This window comes from Rutilus rutilus (genome assembly GCF_951802725.1).
Source record: "Rutilus rutilus genome assembly, chromosome: 4".
In the NCBI taxonomy this organism is placed as follows: Eukaryota; Metazoa; Chordata; class Actinopteri; order Cypriniformes; family Leuciscidae; genus Rutilus; species Rutilus rutilus.
Window position 1 is genome coordinate 16,176,181 of NC_140212.1, and position 23,809 is coordinate 16,199,989.

Below are 23,809 nucleotides of genomic sequence, written 5' to 3' on the forward strand. Positions count from 1 at the left end.
CCTATGCCCACCTATCTAAATGTAGGAAAGAAGGTGAATAAGCCCTATTTCAAAAAACGGTGGAGTGTTCCTTTAAGTGAGAGAAGATCCAGTTTGGGGGAAATTGTAATGTTTAATAATTTATTTTATTATGAAAAAAAAATTAATTGAGGAAAAAGTAGATTTTTGTTTGTATATGCTGTCAATTATAGTTCTTAGAAAATCATAATATGCAAAAATCGGTATTGGCAGGGCACACTTACAAAGTAATCGGATATCCGCATCACTAAAAAAAGAGGGACAATTTTGTGCTGCCATTTGAGCTTAACTTGTATTGGGGCAGGAATATTCTTTTAGGGGGGATTGGGGTCATTCCGAGGGCAGTCATACAAAAAGCTAACTTACAAAGAAAGATAGTACCTACAAAAAGGCAGCAGTCAGGTCACATTCAGTAAAAATTTTACAGTGCTGGATGTGTCTCAACTGATTTCTCGTTTCAAACAGCTGTCAAGGTTATCAAAAATTGCAGGCCCCATGTGTGTTGTCTTGTCTTTTGTTCTTTGTGTATCTGCTCCCTGTACCGATTTATGCCTTGTTTCCTAAATGACCTTAAAATAACCTTGACATGTCTCTTGGGATCGTACAGCTTAAGAGCTAGGCTCCCTTGATAAGGCCATTCACAAGTCTGTGGGACTGAATCTACTGCAATTATGTCTCCAGTGGTCGTTTGCAGCATTTTTGTCACAGTTTTCTTTGAATCAATACCATGTTTTAGCCAGCATCAAAACAAAAACTACATTTCATCATTTTGGCAAAGAAAAAATAGGCTTTTTGAAGAGCACCTGCTGAGATGAGTGTGACACGGTAAAGCAAGACGCTAGAAGCTGAGGAAGAGAGAACTAATGTAAGAGTTTCTCTAAGATCCGCTGACAGTTATGCAAGTACCCACAACCTGTCAAAGCCAGAGAATCCCTTAAGAAGAACCAGAGTCTGAGATGAGAAGGGAGGTCTCAAACACCTCCAAGTCAGATAGGGAACTTCACACGAAAGCTGCATATGAGTACAGCCGTTATTCAAGTGATCCAGGCCTCTCAAACCTAAGCTGTAGCAGCCTTGAAGGAAGAAAATGGACATTGATAAGTGATTATGATAGCGAAGCAATTCAAGAATATTACCATGGACATATGGAAATCATGATCCCCTGATGTCATACTTGATAAGCAGACATGCCCCTTCCAATTACTTCATAAATCTGTAAGGAACCAATTTGGCCTGTCCATACATTGATTTGCTTTATGCACTGGAGCGTAGTGTAGGTAACAGCCATATTGTATACTCCCTTCATATTAAGAGCTAAACGTCATCATTAGCTCCGAGTTATTAGAGCGGAACTAAAGGAGGTTGCTAAGAAACAAAAAAGCAACTTCAGAATGTGCAGTTATTTCTGATTTCCACGTCACAGCTTTTCACACCTCGGAAGAACAATGGCAGAGAATTCGGAGAGGAGACAAGGAGAAGATAATGTGTGATGTTGCTATGGAGTCTTGAATGGAATCACGGTATACTACCATTACCAATGTGAGATGGACAGCACATAAACAAACACTCACTACTGTGTTTAAAACGTGAGAACGGAAAGCTTTTAAATCTGACACTTTATGATGCCCTACACGATTTCATTATCTGCAAAATTTTGTGCCCTCTGTTGCTTTCACTCTTTCACATCCCCCCTCTCCATTCTCTATGTCTTATCTCCTTTGCTCTGTTCCTCTTCCTCTCCCAAAGCGAGTAGCATATTGGAAATGTCAACCCCTTTCTGCTTTGGCCTTTTGCCTTGGGGCACATTACAATGTCCAGGTCACACCATCTCCCCAGAGAGGCTGAAGAAAGCATTCTAGCATGATTTTATTCTCAGTGAGAGCCAGCTGGAATAGAGAGAGAGAGAGAGAGAGATAGAATGTTCTAGAGATTGACATTATGCCGACAACAGCCAGAAAGACAGCTACCTTGGGTGGGGTAGTTACCACATTTACATTTTTACATTCGTGCATTTGGTAGATGCTTTTATCCATGATATTGCTGTTGCTAGCACAATTATCTAGTAGATAATCATGGTTTCGAATGATCTAAAGGGATATTATAATACATACTAGTCTCAGACGGCACTCCCAGACAGACACTGTCTGGCAAATAAACCTACAAACTTTTGAAGGCTTTTTAAACTTTTATTTTCTGAGCTTTCAAACAAGGCTTTGTCAAGCCAACATTCAAAGTTTGTCTTGACAATTTCAAAATGGCAGTTATACAAATGATTTGGAATTACAATTCATTTTAATTCTACTTCCTTACATTCCAATTTGAATTACATTTCTGCATTCTGTTTGCTACCTCAATTCAAATTCATTACACATTGAGAAAATAATTTGGAATTTAAAGTGCTTGACTGCCAGAAATTGCAGACATATTTTTCATTATTATTTTGTAGTCCTGTAAAGCTAGTAGAGGAGCCACACCGCATTTTATGTTTTGTTGTTTTGTCTATTATTGTGGTACCAAATAATTCATATAAGCCTATTGCTAAACAAAAAATAAATACATACATGCCTACATACATTTCATACATGCAAACAAACAAACATTCATACATAAACAAACAAAAACAGTAGTTGACCACTTTATTTTGGTCAGATTATCGCTTCCTTGGAAGTGGATGTTTTTTGCCCAAAATAAGCTAAAAAGTGTACAAGACTTAAAGGTAGTGTATAGCAATTTGTTTTATAAACACTTTTTGTTATACTGTTTTAAACTCTCTTCACATCCTGATATCAATCAATAATAGAAGTGGTCTAAATATTAAAACATGTACATATACTGTGTCTTCTGTGTAAGTCTCAGGACCAAAACATGTTTGTGCAATGATACGATGTCCTACCTGCCTGTCAACATATGTATTTCCTTATCTCCGTGCATCCTGCTCACTCAGACATCACACTTCATCAGTGTGATGTAGACACAGTCACCGGGTGCCGTAAACAAACAGCATTCATCTTTTACAGTTCCTCCTGAAACAAAACAATGAGCTTAGGCTGTGTTCACGCCATGTAGTAACCGTTATTACAACGGCAACCCGTGCCGTATTTCCCCGTGCTGTTCACGTCCTCAGACTCTATGTCAACACTATCATCTCCAAAATGAATCTGCAGCAGTGAGGTGGTTGTTTAGGTTCATTATTATTGTAATGTTATGTGCTTTGAGACATAAGGTAATTTAAAGGTTGTATCAGCGATTTCAGGCCCAAAAAAGGCCCAAACATAAATGATCACATTCATCTAATCTTTCCTAACGATCCGCTAGCTGCCCGCCCCATAAGCAGGCCGTCAAAAAAAACGCGTCTCTGTAGGCAGCCTAGGCTCTGAGATCTGCACACAAAAACAATTGGTTTCACCAACCACTCAAAACCAAAATAAATAGTGTTCCAACTAATCAACCGAGAGGGGGTGGGTGTTGTGAGGTTTTGCGCTCATGCACGGCTACACGCGAAGTCGGAGCTGAAGAAGAAGCCAGCGTCTATCATACCTCTCCCTCTCCCTCTTCCTCTCCCTCGTACAGAACTGTACTAGGTAAATAAATGATAATAGGCAACGTTATGACACCTTGCTAGTAACCATTTCAAATGACTTTTCTGTTAGCTGGGAGCAAAGCTGGAAGCGAGCTATGTAGTTGATAACATAATGTTCATGCATACAAAGTAAAAAATAAATAAAAAAAACATTCTCTGCATTAGCCTATTTTAGAATACACAATATTGAATGGGCTATTATATTTACTTGGTTTTAAAATTATGTTACAAAACAACTATAATGACTTACCCAGCAGAATGAGCCATCATTGAGGTAGAACGTCGTTCTGAATATCGTGTGTCTGTCACTTTAAGAAATGCATGTGCATGATCGTTTTTTTCATGATGCACGAAACGGGAGGGAGGGGCGAGCTAACTTGGTTTGTTTGGGATCTCGCTTCAAACACAAACAGAAGTGACGTCACCCACAATCGCTATGTGCGTTGTGGAGGTGTGGCTTTGGAGAGGCTCTGAAGGGAGGGTGGGATCTCATGCTTTCAAAGCTAGCTTGCTATTGCTAGCCACTTTGAAATTGCCTACCCAACCTTTAATGCTTATAGTCAGGAGTTTGGCTGCGAGGCTAGGTAGATACAAAATCAGAAACATCTTCACCTTGAATACAGTAACATTACAGCTAAGTGCTAATAATCAGTTACTCTAAACATATACAGTTGCGGGTCCTGTATTCAGCAAAAACTGGTAGGGCCTGCTGAGCTGAATGTTCCTTGCCAAAGGGCATGCTATCAGCAGGAAATAAACAAGCCAAGTAAATCTTTTCATAAGCTCTCTCTGGATATATGGTCATACCATTCAGTGGGGGACAAGACTTTACCACTTCCCCCCAGTAACTGGGTTTTACTACATTGTGCCCTGTGCAGAGTTTTATGTTCACCTTTGCTACCTCACAGTGTGTGGCGAGCTCCTGTGTCTTTTCTACTCAAAGCCCATGGTGCAATCAACACAAACTGCCTTCCCCAGGCCCCAATTGGTAAGACAACATTCAGGCCCACCTGTAAAGGCCCGCATTTAGAGATGAAAAGAGGACAGGCATCTGCAGGGCATCCACTCTCTGTAATGACCACCAGCAAAAGGATGCACATGAAAGTCTGAGTCACTCGCCCAGGCCCCTGAGCGAAGCTTTTACTGAGCCTAGGCTTGCTTTGATCCCTCCCTTGGAGAGGCCAGGAGGAAAATCGCATTAAAAAGGTGAGGGTGTAAATCTGATTGGCTTTGTGTAAAAATCTGTAATGCCAAGCCTCCATTTTGTTGCTGTCGCACATTGTGTAGGCTTGATGAAGCCCAATACTGCTGGTGCTGAGAGAGTGCCAGCACACAATGCCTGTATGGTGAAGTGCACAACATTCGATAGAAGTCAACTTGACCTCATGACAACTGGGTGCTGTTTCGTTTGTGACGAGGTGTTCATTTGACTTGAAAATATGTCACTTCTGAAAGTTGATTTGTGCCACTTCTGATTTTTGTGATGGGAAGTGAAGGAAAGATTTTTTTTTTCTCTGAAATGGGTGGGAGGATCATATGTAGCGTTCATACTGCAACTCATATAAAAGGATGGCACCAAGAATTTTGTTTGAATGTATTATGGGGATAGTTTACCCAAAAATTTAAATATGGTCATTTACTCGCCACATATACTGGTCAAACTTTAAATATAATGGAAGTAAATCAGTGTTGTTACTGTTGACTAAAACTATTTAAAAAGCAATTTTCTGTTATTGAAATAAAATATAAATATTAGACAAAAAAACGATTAGAATTAGAAATGTTGCCTTGGCAACTAACTGAAATTAGGTAAGTACTAAAATTGATAAAACTGAAATTAAAATAAAATGACAAAGAAATATTAGAAATAGCTAACTATTAATAAATACTATAATAGTACATTAATAATACTGAAAATAACACTGAGATGAAAGACAACTGTGGTGGTCAACCTCCAAAAAGGAAGCAAAAACACTATAAAAGTTTCATAAATGTGATTCATATGACATGTGCACTATATTGCAAGTCATATGATAGCTTAACATGAGAAACAGACCAATGTTTATGTCATTATTCTTTGATAATTGTCCACTCCATTGAGCTGTTAATCATTGAGCCAGTGAGTCTGAAGATTTGGTTCAGTCTTATTTGTAAACTGATTATTCAGACTGGCTTCTCTTTAAATATTCAAAACACTTTTATGATGCTTTTATGGTTCAATGATTTATTTATTTATTTCAATTTAGAGCCTCTGAGGTTGCTATTTAGTGGTAATTGCTATTGGTTTAACCATATCAGTAAGATTTACTAGTGTAGTCAAGGCTGACTGATTTTGCTGGTCAAGGGCGCTAATGAACAGGTGATCAAAGTGGTATGTTCAGCTCTTGTCTTCCTGTCTTTAGCGTTTGATGATGCCGGTGCTGACGCTCCTTGTACTTTGTCACAAGGTTACAAGAGAAGGAGCAGAGGCATGTATGGATAGTACACCAAATCAATTATTTCTTTTCTCCTGTGAGCCATATTCAAGACCCCCTCCTCACTCCTGTTCTCCTCCAATCAGGCAGTGAGGTGGAAAACTGGCACTGCTAGCTCCCAGCTAAGAGATGCCACTCATGCTATGCACGGGCAGTATGGGCCCATCCTTATCGTCGCTATGGATACCTCCTTTCTTCCCCAGTTGGAAAGGCTTGCCCACAGAAATGCACAAATGAAATCTAGTAGAAACACTAGACTTTGCATGCACAACTCGATGTTATGCGCTCTCACGCACATCTGTTTGACATCTGTGCTAAACCAAGAAGACCCCTTATGAATAGTAGACCACTTTAAAGTTGCCTTTGAGATGTTTTCAGACTCAAATCCCATCCTTACTCCAGCTGTTTGTTACTTCCACAATCTGTGAAAACCTTATTAACTGTATTACTCTTCCACATAAATAATTCTACACATTTCCTGGCACTTTTTTGTTTATTTATTAAAGATTTTGGATGATTTGGATGATCGGTCTAGTTTTGGTGCATCATGAGCTGAAACTCTAATCTTTAGCAAATCTCAGAATTAATATTCATATTTCATACTTTACATTATCATGCTGTGATTTACGATTTAACGATTTAAAACTTTTGGTTTTAATTTTTTATTTATGTAGGCAAAATAGAATATAATTTATTAATTATTGTCGTTATTATTAAATAATTATCAGTATTGGACAGAATTTTTATAGCAGTGCATCCCATGTAGGCATATACAGTATGGACACAATTGGACAGAGATCATCACGACATTCAAAATTTTCAGCATGAGGGCAGTTTGCTCGCATATATGAACAAAGTTTAGTCCATATTGAAATGTTACCTGTGTTCTAGCTGACCTGAGTAGAAATTGCTACATTGTAACAATTTAGACCCTATTTAGGAACAATGTCTGAGAGCGCGCTTAGTGAGGATCCATCTTGCAGCAGGGGAATGAGAATGCAACTTTGTCCTTTCCAGACATAATAGCTGAATGCACACTCCAAAAAGCTAGAGAAATGAATAAAAAAAAACAAAAAAAAACAATGTGACTTCATTGCTAACACCGGCAATGAATAATTCCCCGAATAGCCCCGTAGTCGGACCCATATCCGGCTGATTTTTCAAACAAAAGTTTGTTGTATTATTCTCAAGGTGCTTCATTTCGTGCCAAATTGATCTCTGTCAGCAATTTATGCACAGCGACTTGGTGATGCCATCAAATTTTATAGTGTTAATATGGCGTACCGCTCCTCATTTTGTAAACGAGGAGCACTTGTGAATTGGCTATGAAATTGGCCATGCAGCTGAGGCTATTTCTCCCCAAACCCATGGATAATGATCACTTAAGATGAAACTAGTGAGAAAAACATTGTTGGCAGCCCACTCCTAGTGCACTTCATTTACATATCTTTTATGAAAGGACACAACTGAAGATGAGTTGGTAATCTTGAACTAAACATCTCTACCATTCAGAAAGTTCCCTTTTTACTGCTGCTTTCCGATGGTCGTTATCTCATTTCCTGTCTCACTTTCCCTTTATTTATCTTCTCTTTCTCTGAAAATGGAGTTCAGAGTCCATAGTTCTGTCACACTTGATCAGTATTCAAGCTTTATTTTCCCAGCCATCGACATCCATATTCATACTTACAAGTGCTCTAGGTAAATTCATGTATATGGTAGAATAACAATCACTTTACTTCACATCACCCTTACAGCAGGGTCCAAAACTCAGCAGGAACACGGAGGTAGGTGATGAGAATCTGCCATTCTTGGACATGACAGAGCCCACTGTCAGGCGGCCCAGACGTAGTGGAGTGGAAATCTTGTCTCCCCAAACAACACCACCCCTCGTATTCCTCGTCGTGTGTAATGATGCCCTTTGCCAGGAGACTAATCCACCAGAGATGATTTGACACATCCTGTTTAATCTCCTTTGTACTACCTGGCAAGTCCCAGGAAAATTTTTGATTTAGATACAATGTGGCTGTTTCAGTGACAAAATGGTTGCCCGGTGGAGCCAGTTTGGCATGGGAGGTAGATTTGGTGAGTCCAGGCTTTCGGTCGAGGGATGTAGGCACCCAACTCGAATGGATTTGTTCCTGCAAAGCTATTGGCAATAACAATGGGAGTCATGCAGAGGGTTGGAGCAACTGCTTCCCTGATGTGCCTCCTGCCAGGTGGTTTGGAGATGGCTGTTACCCAGACCTCCTCTGGCTGGTTTCAGGAGACCTGTCTACACTATGCCCTTGTATTTAAAGTGAAGTGTCTCATTTTTTAACCACTAGTGGCATTAAATGGAATTGCAAAAATAATGACAGGTTCACGAATCCTCATAATTTGCACAAAGCGTGACATGTTACTGAGGCTCTTTTAACCCTTCCATTCCATTTTAGGAGCGTACTCGTGGTCATTTATTTTATTTCCGTACCAGATCAGATTTTTATCCCAAGTCAACCTTAAAATATCATCTTTTATGGTGGAGCTTCATGATGGACTTCTTTTTGTAAATGCTCTGTGGGCTCTTACCGTATGTTTTAGTAAAAGTTAAAGAATCAAAGTTTTATTGGGTTTTCAACATTGGCTCAAAGAATTCAATTACATTTTTGTTCTTCTGGTAAACCATTGATTCTGGAATGTGCTGTCTGGATCTACTTTCCTGATTTATAAATCTATTTCCCCTTAACAATTTATCAATCACATCAACTGCATTTTTGAGTCGTACTTCTGACCCTTTAATGCATGTCTAGTCCCTTTTTGAAATTATTGATTTAATATTGGTTATCTTTTCAGAATTTTGTCATAAAGGATTGTCTCAAGGCTTAGTGTAACAATGAGGACGAAGCGGAGAGAGAATCCACATGCAAGCACGACTTTAATAAAACAAACAGGTAATCCAGGGCAAACAACGGAACTCAGGAAAGCAACAGCTACAACAACCGACCAACAACAACTGAAGTACAGAGGTTTAAATACACAGGCAAACAAGCTAAACAAGATAACAAGGGGGTGTGGTTAATCAGAAACACCTGGGGAGACTAATAAACAAAAAACTACAAAGGACTACAAAACATGGCACAGAACAGGAAATAGTAAAAGTCCACACAAGACAAGGGGAACACAAGACATGAATCATGACACTTAGCTTTGTTTCCTACAAATATCATTTTCTTAACAAAATTCCTTATACAATTGTTTAATTTTTCTGTTAAAATCCTTGATGCAAAATACATTTCTGTGAAAATTAACAATGCATAAGATATCGAGATTTGTTTTTAGAGAATGTATCATTGATATGGATGCATTTAGTCTTTCTGCACTTTTTTCCCCTTATTGTCAAGTGTGAACAAGTTAAAAACAAGTTTTAAAAAAAAAGTCATTGCAATAAGAATAAATACTCCAGGACAATATTTCCAGGACACAATCTATGATAAGTCTTAATATCTTATTCAGTGCAGCAATCTTGTTTTAAGGATTTGTAGATGTATTATTGGAAAACAAACAAACAAAAATCAGGTGGAATTATTGGATTTTGAATTTTTCTTAAGCTCGTTGTCTATGCTTTCCCCTGTTTCCCACACATTTACAATCAAGACCTTTTTACACAAGACCTTTTGTATTATGTATTAACTTTTTATATATGTAAGTAACACTGGAAGTTCCCAAAGGTTAATGACAAAGATTATTACCAAATTGTGATAAAAGCCATGCATGTCTCTCTCATATTATGCCCTTCTAGACTTATTGTTTGTGAGAGTTTTCTAAACACCGCTCATTAATTTGGATGTTGTCCATTTACAAGCCTCTGCCAGTACTCTCTTTCAGGAAAGCATTCATTTGTCCCTAATGGATGTGGCTGATTACTAAATCAGTGACACGTTTCAGCTGGTCATGTAACCCTTGAAGAAACGTACCCAGTGCACCATTTTCTTAGCACTTTATTTTCTCTTTTCCCATCCCAATCCCCTCATTTTGTGAAGAGAGTACTCTTTACCAGTAATCCCCATGATCAGACCGATGGTTGTGATCGCTTTGTGATCGGCCATGTCTGAAGTTCTTTGCATCTCATTCGGTTGAGAATGAATCATTTATAAAGTACCTTAAGTGAGGGGTAAGCATCACGTGTCTTTATCAAGGTAAATCTTGTTTACACTGTTGGCACTACCAGTAGAGGACAGAGCCCTTCTCGAGAATAAGCCCTTCTCGGCTGCCTTGGAAATACTGCAATGCCAAAGGTAATTCTTTGAAAAAGAGGGTTTGAATGGATGGCCTTAAGTCCACTTTCTTGGAGCTGATGAGGCGCAGGGCATGAGTCCTCATGAAAAGACACAATTTGAGGCAGATTATTTATATATTTCAGCTTATGGGAACGGCTGTGATGCACAAGGACAAAGCTATTGAAGGGACGGATGGATGAGAATAATATCTACAGGATGAATCATTTTCACATCAAGGTTTTTCATGATGTTTTAACAGTACCGGTTATATGAACTTAAAGCACTGGCTTGTTTTTCATTCATGTCTGCCTTAAAATCTCAAACACAAATACACAAATCTGCACTGAAAAATAACACTCTTTTTAATCAGTACTTTAATGACTTGTTAATTTTTTTCATTCCAAATTGCCTATTTACTCTCCCGTTTAAAAAAAAAAATCATTTTAAGCATGATTTAGTCCGATTTATGCTTAAACAAGAATAAAAGTATATATTTAATGTAATCTTAATACAAACTGGTAAATATTCTTGACCATATCTTATAGAGTTGTGCTTCTTAAGTAAATGTGTATATAAAATACAAAAAGACAAAGTGCTATTGATACTAGTATGTGGTGCTAGAACAAAACAAAAAAATGCAAATTATATTTTTGTTGGTTTTGTTTTTAAAACTATGCTAATTTGTTTCAGGGCACTACAGTATATACTAGTAGTATTCTTCCTCTACAGGCACACTTATCAAATATGTGTAGCATACTTATAAATGAGAAAGAGAATTTGTCTTCTTCCAAAGCAGGGCATCTTTTTGTTGATTACCAAAGACAATCCTGTCTTATTAGTCGTGAACATGGAATAGATTCCGGAGCTGTGCCACGAGGTTGCGATTTAACACAAACGTTTGAGTTTATAATTACTCACTCCGGGAGCTGCTATTACAGCAGAGAGGCAGAGGATGGCAAATGTGTCACGTCGGGATAAGTAATCCAGGCACGCCGCTGAAATCGCTTCTTAACTGGGTGCGGCATGTCTTTCCCTCAGACTTATGATTCTAGCACAGCGGCACGTCAAAGAAGGAAGGGTGGGGGGGCGGCCTTGAGGAGAAAACAGATTTAAAAAGTCATAGAAAAAGAAGAGGAATGGATAGACTCAACTGGCAAGAATAAAAGGCATCTCACTGTTCTTATTTGTCATCCATTCCTCCATCAAACCACTCACTAGGCTCCCCTCAGTCCATTTATATAGCACTGTGGCCCTGACGTTCACACACACACACTCACACACACTCTGTTTTAAATGAAAGGCCACAGTGAGCACAGCGTATGACTTGTGAATGTCATTCTTCTGAAGCCAGAAAACCTTGTCTCTGGGGAGTGGCAGTGGGGAGAGAAGGGAAGGGTTGTTGTTGGCTGACAGACAGTGCCTGAAGAGTAACTTAAATCGCCGAATGAGAGCGACTCGTTGGAAATCAGCAGGGTGGAGTGACACATTCGCTCAAATGAGCTGCTTTCATCTTCCAATATCAGACTATCAAATAGCTGGAGATGAATGTTGGAGACAACGCAAGAAAAAAAGAAGAAAAGTCACCAATCCATTTATTGCCGTCTGTCATGCTGTGCTCTGCCCAAGTTATCCCTAACGGCACATGTTTACATATTGCGACGTCACCGTTGAGGTTACCTCCTTATAATGAGCCGAGGCAGATGGTCGGCTGTAGTCTCCCTCCAGCTGAGGAGGTCTCACGCTTTGGACACAGGCTTTGGAGGTTTGGGGGGAGGGATGGTTCCCAATCATTTCGGAGGCTGTTAGCCAGCTATTCTGCTGTGATTGCAGCATGATGTGCCAAAGCTAGTGCACACTGCTCGTCTGACAATCACACTCCCATCATCTCTGACAACCTGCTCTGCTTCACTCCAGGGTGAAAGCTGCCCAAGCCGTTTCTAAACATAATGATCTGTTTCTTTTAGCAGATATCGCCAGCTGTATTTCAGCATTTTGGGATGAGTTTTCGCCCAATGAGTGCAAACTTTGAGGCAGATTATACTTGTAAGTTTTGAATATCCTTATTAATAGAGAAATATGTCTCCGTTATTTGCACAGACATGTTGGTTGCAATTACAAAAATTATATTTTGATAATAGTCCACTCTAAGAGATCAGGTTTGTAGTAATAGTAGTAGTAGTATAACTTGCTCTTATAGTCGTGCCTTCACTGTTTAGTGAGGTCATTGTGTGTTCTGAGAAAACTGAAGTTATATGGTCAGTGTCGGTCACAGCGCCTTTTTAAATGCTGTTTTTGATTTGGCTCTATGTTATGCTTTTTCCATTCATGCGGATGGTTTGTTTTAAAGTTTTAAAGGTTAAAGTGCACAACAAATAAAGGGATTCTGAACTGCTGAAACGAGTCATCAGCAATTCCAGTCTCACTTCCTGTTACATACCCATGTAACAATGTAACAAATTCTGCTCTTCACTGGCTGCCTTCAAACAATGTCTACTTTGACTCTCATGTTGTAGCTGAGGCACGGAAGAGATTGACGCTGTTTTCAGCGCTGCATATACACTTTGCATGCACTTCAAAAAGATGAGGACTCGCGCTGGAATTGATACGGAAAAACCGACCGATTTTGTTTGTCACTGCGTATCAAGCGTTGAGAAAGCCTCTAAAGCTGAAATTCACATGGTAATAGGCGTTTCGGTTCTGACAATGCCCTGTAAGTGGTTAACTAATTACAATAAACTGGGCTGTCTGACCAATCAGAGCAGAGTAGGCTCTCAGAAAAGAGGGGTTTAGAGAGATTGGATCTTTGAACGGGGCCAGATCTAGGCATGTGCAGGGCAGCCCTTCTATAGCTACCAGGAACGGTCTTTGAAGGAACCGGTTTCAGACTCTTTGAGAAATTAGGTGATGTGCAATTTATATTATGGGAAAATTAAAGTGTTTTTTGATCTTGGATGCATGGTGGTGATGAATTCCTTTAGATTATGATTTTATGATTCTAATCTGGCCAAAAATAATTTTGTATTTTAATACCAAATTGCAGCTGTATGTCAGTGGATTTATTTTTGCAGCAGAAACACATTTGTTTGCATTTTGTCTAGTGGTTTCACTAGAATCGATAGCGAGCTGTGGAAAATCGATATAATGGAGTGTGAGGAGAGAACATTGCTGCTGTCCCTTTTTTCAACACTGATGACAACATAAAACATTACAAATAAATTCTAGCACCAGATCTCCACTCGTTTTAACGGATGCAGTGAAACTGCTGCTGGACAATTGTTCGTGCTGCTTCTCTTTTAGACACATCTCTGCAGTGAGCCATTTCATAAATTGTTGAGGACAAAATTGGCCATGGCTAAAAGTGGCAGGACCATTCTAAATGACACCTATGAGTGTAACATTATAATACCCTTAAAAATGAAAACTTAATTATGTCTCGTTTTGGGGTCTCTATTTTGGGAAATAGTATAGGATGTATCTATGTACTACATGGGCCTACATGCACACCAACAGACATAACTGGGTCTTGGGTGTCTTTCTGGATAATCATCAAATGGATGCCTGTCACAGTTGGCAGTGGCAAGTCACATGGGTCAGCAGGCTCTACCACTCAAAGCTCAAACTGCATTATAATCGCAATATCTCTGCTGTCATACACACTACTGCTCCTACACAGTTTTGAATCAAAGGCCAAATAGTTGTTGTCTCCATCTCCTTTGCTTGTTGTTACATATCGGGACGTGAAAGCAATTAAAAGACATGGATTGAGTTTAATCCCCTTCCCTCTGTTCTGAATCACATGGATATGAAATATGTCACAGTGCCATCTGCAGCGGTTGCTCTGGGTGGCCTCATGATAGTGTGTAAACGCATTCTGGCTGTTTGTAGGCTAACATAACTCAAGACAAGCTTCAGTTATATTACAGTCATTGACCTTTCAAAGGAATGCTGTGCACAGGCATGTAATGAGAAATGCTAAGCTGAGGTAAATGCAGATGATAGAACAAAAACAGAGCATGTAAATCACACTGTTACTTTCGACAGGAAAAAGAAAGAAGAGAATGTGAGTGCATTAGCCTGTGCAAAACTCACTGCTGTGATGCTAGGTTGTTAAGTGGTTACTAGGGTGTTACTGTGAAGTTGTTATGCGTTTTTTTGGATGGTTGCTAAGGTGGTTACTTACTAGTGAAGTCCAAAGAACTTTATGATATTATGCCTTGTATCCCTTTGTCAATGTTAGTCTGAGGGTATTTTTCGAGATCACAAAAGCCACACTATCTGAGCCGATTAAAGTAAATTAACAACATCATTTTATTTTCCGCTATTCATATCTATACAAGAAATCATGTGTTAGGTTGTGAAAACCCTTAAGGTGCAGTTTAATTTTTGCTGGCGAAATCCATTCATTTCACTAGGAATCCACGTGATGATTTGGTGTAAGATTTCCCCAAACAACAATGGGTTCAAGTTGGTCACCGTGATTCGCTACATTGACCAACAGAAAGCTGCTTGAGTTGAAAGTGACTTCAGTGTGAGCTGGGCTTCATACATTGCTACACTACAACAGACAATGAACCTTTCTTGGTCGTGAAATGTAGCCAAAATTGAGTTAATGTGACCATACTGTTAATCCTATATAAGTATGAGCAATAGTAGCTTTAGCAATAACTTTAACTTACAAAACACAAGCTAAAAAAGCTATTAAAAAAAGTCTAAGTTTACTGTTAAGAAATAAAAATGAAAAGGAAATATCAGCCAGGTAAAGCATAATAATGTGATTAACATTTGAAATTGCAAAATATGCAACACTGCATTTTGCTGGCCATTAAATGATTTGGTAATGAAACAGCTGAAAAACAAATGTACATAGATAGATAGCAAACAAAATACATAGTGTCATTTTTGCAAACAAAACTACTTCACATAGACTAAATGAAATAGTTTAGCTAGACTAGATCTGAAAATATTCAAAAGACTAAAATGTAAGAGTAAATAGAAGGCTGACTTAAACCACATGGCAATATGTTGCCAAATTTAACATTGACATTTCATTCTCATTTTAATGCGACCCCATTTTCGGCAAGAACTGCAAAGAACGTGAATGAGGACACGACAGCTTCCCAAACAGAAACAATGAAGTAGAGCTGAACTGAAGGAATGAAAGAAAGAGGGATGAAGAGAGAAGCCAGTTATGAAAGGAAACTATAAGAGACAGGGATGTTGAATGACAAGTCATTCTTTCATGGCCACAAACATAAAAAAAAACTGTTGAAACTAATTAACTGGTGAGGTAGACAGCTGACAAATGGGCTTCAGGGACCGTCATTGTGTCACTTGTGTCGTTTGTTTCAAGAGCTTGTCGGTAGGAGCTGTCAGATTGCTAGCGCTTCATTGATTGGTGGGCAGGGAGGCTGGGCATTCTCATGCTTACAGCCTCTGCATTATACAGATGATTTACACACCGAAGCAGCTGTTCGTTCTGGCAGCGGTTCAGACCTCACATAAGTAGTTTCAAAGCAACTCTAATGGACTCAAAGCTGGAACACGGCCACAGCCAGCCAACCGAGACAAGTGATACAGAAAGCACTCCGCAAAGTGTGGGTCAACATCAGAGACATTCATTCTTTTTCTAATTATGTGTTGATCTTCAGCAGTTTACATAGTTTTTTTTAGTTACCAGTTCATGTGGTATAAGGGAACCATGCTCTACCTTGTTGACAAATCTCCAAAACGGAAAGGCAAATTCACTAAACAATTTTACTTAAACAGTTCATAAGCTCCTCCCAAGAAAACACCATTTAAGGTATGACCTTGTCAGGTTAAGCAGGGATTGTGTAAGATTGTGCAAGTAAATACACTCAATAACTATGTTTCCGTCACCCTGTTTTTACGTGCATTTTGAAGTATCGCATCAGAAACGATTAATGGAAACGCCAAATTTCGCAAAAAGAGTTGCGAATAATGAGAGATGGAAACGCATTTGCCGAATAAATTCTGACGTAGCGAACATTAAACCCACATGACTAATCAGCTGTTTCTGCTGATGGTGTTTTATTTACTTTTGGTTACTAGGTAGTACCAATACCACCGTCATCCGCTCGAACAACTTGATTAAAATGCAAATAATTCGCATTTGTTTGTTTTTTGTTTTGTTTTTTGCACACTTTGAAAACGTTCGCCTCACGTTTTGATGTTTGATGGAAATCCAGTTATTGTTAGTCGCACCTAGGCTTCTATTTAATATTTAAATAATGTTTAAAGTCAAACATTTTTATGAAAGAATTTATGAAAGAAATCAATACTTATATTCAGCAAGGATGCATTCAATTTATTCAAAAGTTACAATAAAGACATTTTGAGCGTTACAGGAATAAATAACAAAAAAATTATTAAAGTGTGTTAAAATTGTGTGTACACTGTGTTTTTGCTAAAGAGACTTCTTTCTGAAACATTATAAATCTTTCCCACCACAGACATTTAAATTGTAGTGTATTTATGTAAAAAAAAAAAAAATTGTTTGTGTACATTTTCTGATCGTGACAGCAGCTTCAAATGTGTCTGAATCATGCAGGAGTGATGTTGTGCAGTTTCAGTAAAATATGCGATGTCATGGAAATCTGCTGCATCCGTCACAATCTAGCACTCAGAACCAATTCACAGGATGGATTTGCGCTGGCATTGTTTGCGCTGTCATCTGATTAGCATAATGTCTTTGGTGAATCGGCACTTAAACCATGCAGACAGTGTGCAAGTAAACTGTAACACCGGTTGCGCTTCCTTCTTCATGATTTCCCCCATTTATGTTGATACAAGGAAATAATTCAGTAGACCTTGGGATTTTTGTCCCAGTGCCAGCAAGGTATAATTTATTCGACTGATAAAATGCCAGGCTTTTGTTGTCTTTTTTTCCATATGTGATTGTCTTTCCATGCATTGCCTTTCCGCACCTGCCAGTCCAAAGTAATAGCTTTTAATCTGTGCATCAAATCCTGGATAAAGAGCCTCTAAGGAGAGAGGGGATATGGATGAGAAACTCTGTTTCTTCCCCCTACCTCCAAGGCTTTCTCTTAGCTTTTGCTGTATGCACGCCATGTTATCAATAACTGGGCTCCACCACTGACAAAGACAAATCACTTTTTTATTTTCACATTAAAGAAAGACGAAAACGATCTAGGCTGTGTGAGCTTGCCCATTTGATTACTTTAAATAGTTACCTCAACAATCTGTTCTGCTTGGCAGCAACATGCTGCCCGTTGAATAGCACAGTTCGTCCTAGTATTCAAATAGCTTTAATCAAATGTGTGCGCTCTGAAAATAATTTGCTGTTTGCTTTCTGTAGAATCATGTGTGTCATCTTAAAGACATAATTCATCCATAAATGAAAATTGTTATTAACATCTTCATGTTCTCCCGTATTTTTTTCCTTAGTGCACAAAAGAACAATTTTGAAGAATCGCTACATGCTACACTAATTTCAGTACAACAGTAGATCATAGTGACTGTGGCTAAAAACACCAAACAAGCACCATAATTGTGGTCTATACTATATTCCAAGTCTTCTGAGGTCATGTGATGGCTTTGTGTTAGAAACAAACCTTCATTAATTATTCGCTACTAAAGTTATTATTCACTGATAATCTTCCCCTCCAGTGAGCTGTTAACTAACGATCTGCTGCTACTGAATCATTGAGTTGATTAGTGAACTGGACCAGTCTGATTCATGAACAGATTTAGTCAGATCTGTGAACCAGATCAACAAATTCAATGAAAAGACCGTTCGTGAATCATTAAATGACAATGGTTTCTCATATATCATAAGAGAATGTGACTTGCTATTTGCAATATGCAGATGCACAAATGACTTTTGAGAGCTACAGTGGAGGGGACGACTTTCAGTCACTGCTTCTGAATATGGTGATTTCCCTACTAGATAGTATGTGAAAAACAGTATGCCAAAAGAGTAGTGTGTCCGAAATCATATTCAAAAGACAGTAGGTGAAAAATGTCTGGATGATCTAATACTTTCACACAGATTCTACTTTACTAGGAGTTACATTATGAATCGAATTGATTTAATGCAATCAACGCTGTGTTACACGATAAAGCCATGGCAGATGTTGTACATCCGGTTATCATTCTTACTATTCATATTCATACTATATAGAACATACTTTTTAATGGTACTGAACTACTTTACCAAATGTAGTACCTGCTCAGACAGTATGCGATTTCAGATGCAGCTAATGACTTAAATTTCAGTCTGTTCTTCATCCACATCTATCATATGACTTCCTTGCAATATAATGCACAATTCATATAGACTACCTCTGTGGTGGGTTTAGTTTTTTTTTGTTTGTTTTTTTTGTCAGGTTTAGAAAGACATGAGAGTGAGTATATAACTATCCCAGAGTCCTTCTTGAGGGTGAAGTGTTGTTACTCCATCCTTATTCACCTGCTCTATAGGCAGCATTTTTAGCCTATGCCCCAGTGACAGGAAGCACCTGTGGTGCGGAGATCTTAGAATGCTCTTTATCTCAGTTCCACAGCACATTACACAATTCAAGTAGCCCGCAAATGAACACGCAGGACGTCAGCTGTGAAACCGACCTGTCGATACCGAACTCGTCTTCCCCACTGAGAGAGTGAGATTACCCAGCTGATTGGAAAATCAACAGGAGGAAATGACACTGGCTTTATGGGTTATTTCTTAATGCTTGCATTTGAGTCTATTGATTGTGCCATAAGAACATTTTCCTGTTTCCTCCTTGCGCAGTATGTTGCACAGGTTAAGCAAGATTTAAGCTGTATTGTGTCTAAAGTTTAAAATATGTATTGATTTGTCCTGATTTGATAAACTTTCTTATTGCATTAGTTATTTGACCAAGAAACATTAACAATTAATGGAAAGTAGGCTTTTTAAGTAGTTTTTGAGATTATAGTCATAGGAAATGTTAATTGACTTCCTTTAAAGATGGTTTTCAGGATTTTCTTTAAGATATAAATATTATGATACAATATTAGTTTTTGTTGACCTCTCCTCTTTCGTTTGCAGATTAGAAGAACGCTGCTCCCTGTGACTGACTTTGGTGAGAGAGAAAGTCTGAGGCCAGCTTCAGCAGCAAGCTACCTTGAGTTAAAGGTTAGTCTTTGTCCCGTGGCTTCAAAGACTAGACGTACACACACAGAGATACGCATGCATCCGTTTGGTTTCATTAGAAATGCCAGGGGGCTGGAGAGGTTCCCTGTCCATTCACAGCCAAACACCTGCACGGCTTTCATCCCCTATCTGTCCACTCAGCCTTTATCACCTGCCACCCAGCCAACCACAGCACACACACACACGGCATCTAAACAAGCCATACACACCAGACATGCCTCACGCACTGCTAATCCGCACAGCCACATGGCACACACCAGTCAGAATACCACACAAAACTTCTGTGCACAGCTCCACACAGCATGCGTTCACCCAACACATCCTGCTGAAAAGACCATCTTAGACCAGAATGAATTTTCACAGCGTCCTAACCAAGCGTGATGTAGCAATGCGGCAAATAACATTTGTTCATCCGTTTGGTTTCATTAGAAATGCCACATATATACTGTATGTATATGTTATAATCAGATTTTGATGTTTTGGTATGGCAATTTTTTTTCTTTTTTTGCCATTTTTAACTGAGCTTAAAATTCTGACAAAATACTTTAAGGAATCCAAGCCATAATATCATAGAGATGTAGGTGTGCATTACTCTGCTTGCAACGCCAAGGTCCTTGGTTCGATTCCCAGGGAAAGCAAGAACTGATAAGAATGTAAATGTGTACCTTGAAATGCTATGTGAGTCGCTTTGGATAAAAGCGTCTGCCAAATGCATAAATGTAAAATGTTAGGTTTGCAAGGAACATAATGTGACCCCTAGGGGGCGCTCCAACGCACACAATTTGAATATCTAAACTAGAAAACCCAAACAGCGCTCCCCTTTAAACTATTTAGGCAGGTTGTATCCAATGAAGGAACAGAAATGGGACTGATGTACTCAAATATAATTTTATTAAACACTAGACAATAATATACTGATTGGCAATCAGAGCAGACAAATGTTCCCCGTAGGAAATAGTGAACAATTCTACAATAAATAAATCACAGTGAATAAAAGTCTCATAGTAAATGAGTTATAGGATATAAAGTCTAACAATACCTAGATTACAGTGAATAAAGTCAAATAAATAGATACTGTTGTTCACATACACACACTCCAACACTGCAAGAAACACTTCAAACCAAATCGGCCGTGCATACATACACTAACACAGCATTTCACACTTCACACTAGTGAACATTGCAAAATAGACACTGTCCCCAAAGGAGATATTGCACAATGCCCATAGGCCGAATATTGGAGTATAATGATTGCCAAACAGACAAAAAAAAACCAACAACAACAACACAAGCAAAACATTTAAAGGAGACATATCTTGCTATTAAATCGTTCCTTTTTACATATAAATCATACATTTGTGGTCTATATAATGCGGAACTGCAATGCTTGGGTCTGAATTCCTCATTATTATAGCTCCACAGGCCCCTTTTCTACCCCTTTTCTGATGTGCGTCTGAGAGCAACTCATTTTGGTGCGGCCTCTTTAAATGCAAATGAGACACTTCATACCCCGCCCCCTCTCCAGGTTGCAGAGGTGACACTCGGTTCAACTCCACCCCGTTCGGCCATTTTTGTCGTTTGATAGCAGAGATACGATTATCTAGCGGCACAGAAACTTTTTATTCACACGTTCTCCGAATGCTCCGAATCGCTTTGGCGGGCGCTAAAACAAGTTCAATGCAGGAAAAACCCTGTTATTGCAAACGGCATAATTTGTCTCGTTTCGTAAAATAAAGCCAATAAGCTTTAGATCGCCTCTTCCTCTCCATGATTACCTCCTCTGCTCAAATCACTTTGACGTCATGACGAAAGTTGTGAGTTCACGGTCTATGGCTGGGACTCGGAGAAGGGGCATTGATAAGAGGAATCGTTAACGTCGAGGGCATACAATATCGATTGTTCATAAAACTTAGAACCGGTTCTCGAGTGGAACCGGTTTTCAATTCCCATCCCTAGTCATGACACTCAACAACAGTAATACTGCTACAGACGTGTACTTAAAAAAAAACACTAAAAAAAACTAAGGTACTGCTAAACCATGACCACCGTGTGTTTTAAGAAAGTAAAGTACTTTACTTTTTTTAACGTTATTTACAGCTTACCGAAGTGCTCTGTTCGTCGTCTCCAAAGATAGAAGGAATTGACCCCTCAATCAGACGAAGTCTATCAGCAAATCCTTCTTTATACTGGCGGAGGTTGCTGAAGTAGTTATCCTTGAAGTGCTTCGCGCACACAAAAATGACTTTACCCACAGATGTGGTACATTTCCGTGAAAAATAAAACTCAACCAGGCACTTCGAAGAGGTTCTGATGCTGGGAGACGGTGTAATGAAGCGTGTGGGTTACTACATCCAACAACCGAACATTTTGACTTACCCTCTAGTAACTTCTGCATCCATGAGGTTGGACTACAAAAATCGCAGAAATCGAGAAATAAAAATGGCAGATTGCTCGAAGTGTTGGGCCGGGAGTCGATGTCCTTATTTGGCAGTTCCGCTGCAAATACTGTGACGTTATTGTTCAAAAAAAACGTAATAGAGAATAGAAAAATCAGAACAGGTTGCAAAATATGACCAAAACAGAATATAAAGATATCAACGAAGCACCTGAAGAGACTAATTTCAACTTTTCTGTACTTCTAAACACTCCAAATATACAACAAAATGCATTTAAGGGCTAAAAAAGTGGATTTAGCATGATATTTAGCAAATAATGGAGAATATTAAGAGAAAAATCGCGAGTGATAGAAGAGAGGACTGGGTTAAAATCTTCCACTGTGGATGCTATTCTTTTTCTCCACGATGCTCTGTAAGAGACTATTCTAACTTTTCGTTTGATTGGACTTTATTTTCGTTTAACTGTTGGAAACTACTGATGTTTTTCGTTCGATTGGACTTTATTTTCGTTTAACTGTTGGAAACTACTGGAAAAAAGAATGGCCATGTTCTGTGGTGCATTTTTGAGGTAAGATAACCTGCAAGTTTGTTTTTGATTTATTTGATTTGATTTGTTTAGATTGACTATTGCTCATTTCGTTTGCGAGCGCTGTTGCGAGCAGCCTGAGCCTGCCTCAGTATTTAAAAAAAAAAATGACTCACTGTGGTTTAATAAATAAACATTAAACTAACTGTCTGTGATATGCTTGAAGTGTTTTACATCTATGGATTTTATTGTAGCCAAGTAAAGTATTAGCGTTGATTTGAGAGGCTAAATTGATCAAACATGTTTTACTCGCTGTTGGCTCGGCTTGCTTGGCCGTCTTTTTTTTTTTTAAATGCTCCAAACATTTGTCTAAATTAGCTTAATAAAGAAATGAAAAGAAAAGAAACATAACTAACAAAACAGACATATTTTAATGGCAGTCTGCCGCTGTGAAAAAAAAAAAAAAAAAACGGCTCGGGTCGGACTTGGGCTGATAATTCTGATGAGCTGTCGGACACGGGTCGGGCTAGGGCCTGAGCGTCTCGGGCCAGGGCCGGGCTCGGGCCTAGATTTGAGGCCTGTGCAGGGCTCTAAGCCGTGTTAGGCGCTTCTCAATGAGTTTAGTATTAACGACAAATAGGCATGACCTTCCAAAAAGACTCATGTTCTCCCGTTTACACAGCCAATACACCAAGAGGCTCACTCTTCAACTCACACCGCATTAATGTTTTCCTGTCCATGTCTCACGACACATTTAAAAGGACGCGTCACTTATGCCACCTGATCCAAATAATCAGTGCCAATGAGCAGGCCTTAAAGGTACACTTCCCATCTCAATTACCCTACCCACTACAATAATAAAACATAATAAGCTATTATGACTTTAGTCATGAATATCATGGAAGTCATTGAAACCTGACCTGACTACTTAGGACACATAGCCATGCTCTTGACCAGCAGAACTGCAGCGTCCCCTATACATAGTCTGATGAATGGTCTTTTTAGCAGGGCACACACTAAGACCTCCACCTGGTTCAAATACCTCATTTCGAGTCACTGAGGAAATCAATACATGCTCCAAATAAAACAAAAACAGTGTGCTCTACCTCTGACAATCTGTCATTCTCATTCAATATGTCAAATGCAAAGGCTGCAACCCAATTTCAAAGCAGACTATTTGCTCTCATGTGGGAGGTGCTGGAGTAAAAAAAGGATTGTGTGACTTAGCTATCTGTTTCCCCTTCATGGGTTAAAGAGTTTGACTAATGCAATATTGATTTCGCTCTCTGGATAGAGAAGACACAAACACAGCTTATTGAAATATGGATAGTCAAGCCGCCAAGAAAATATTAAAAGACCTCAGGCGGAGGGGGACGTCAACATTAAGCTGGATTTTACCCTTCAGCAG

The 23,809-nt window shown here is 38.9% G+C and overlaps 1 protein-coding gene across 5 annotated transcripts in view; it reads left to right on the forward strand.

Annotated features, from left to right (window-relative positions):
- The window catches only part of syt1a (synaptotagmin Ia), a 218,285-nt gene that overhangs the window by 105,718 nt on the left and 88,758 nt on the right, over positions 1-23,809 (forward strand). For all 5 annotated transcript variants that reach the window (XM_084406910.1, XM_084406908.1, XM_084406909.1 and 2 more), the window contains one exon: positions 19,375-19,461. The gene's annotated coding sequence lies outside the window, so the exon portion shown is untranslated. The remainder of the gene's footprint in view (positions 1-19,374; positions 19,462-23,809) is intronic.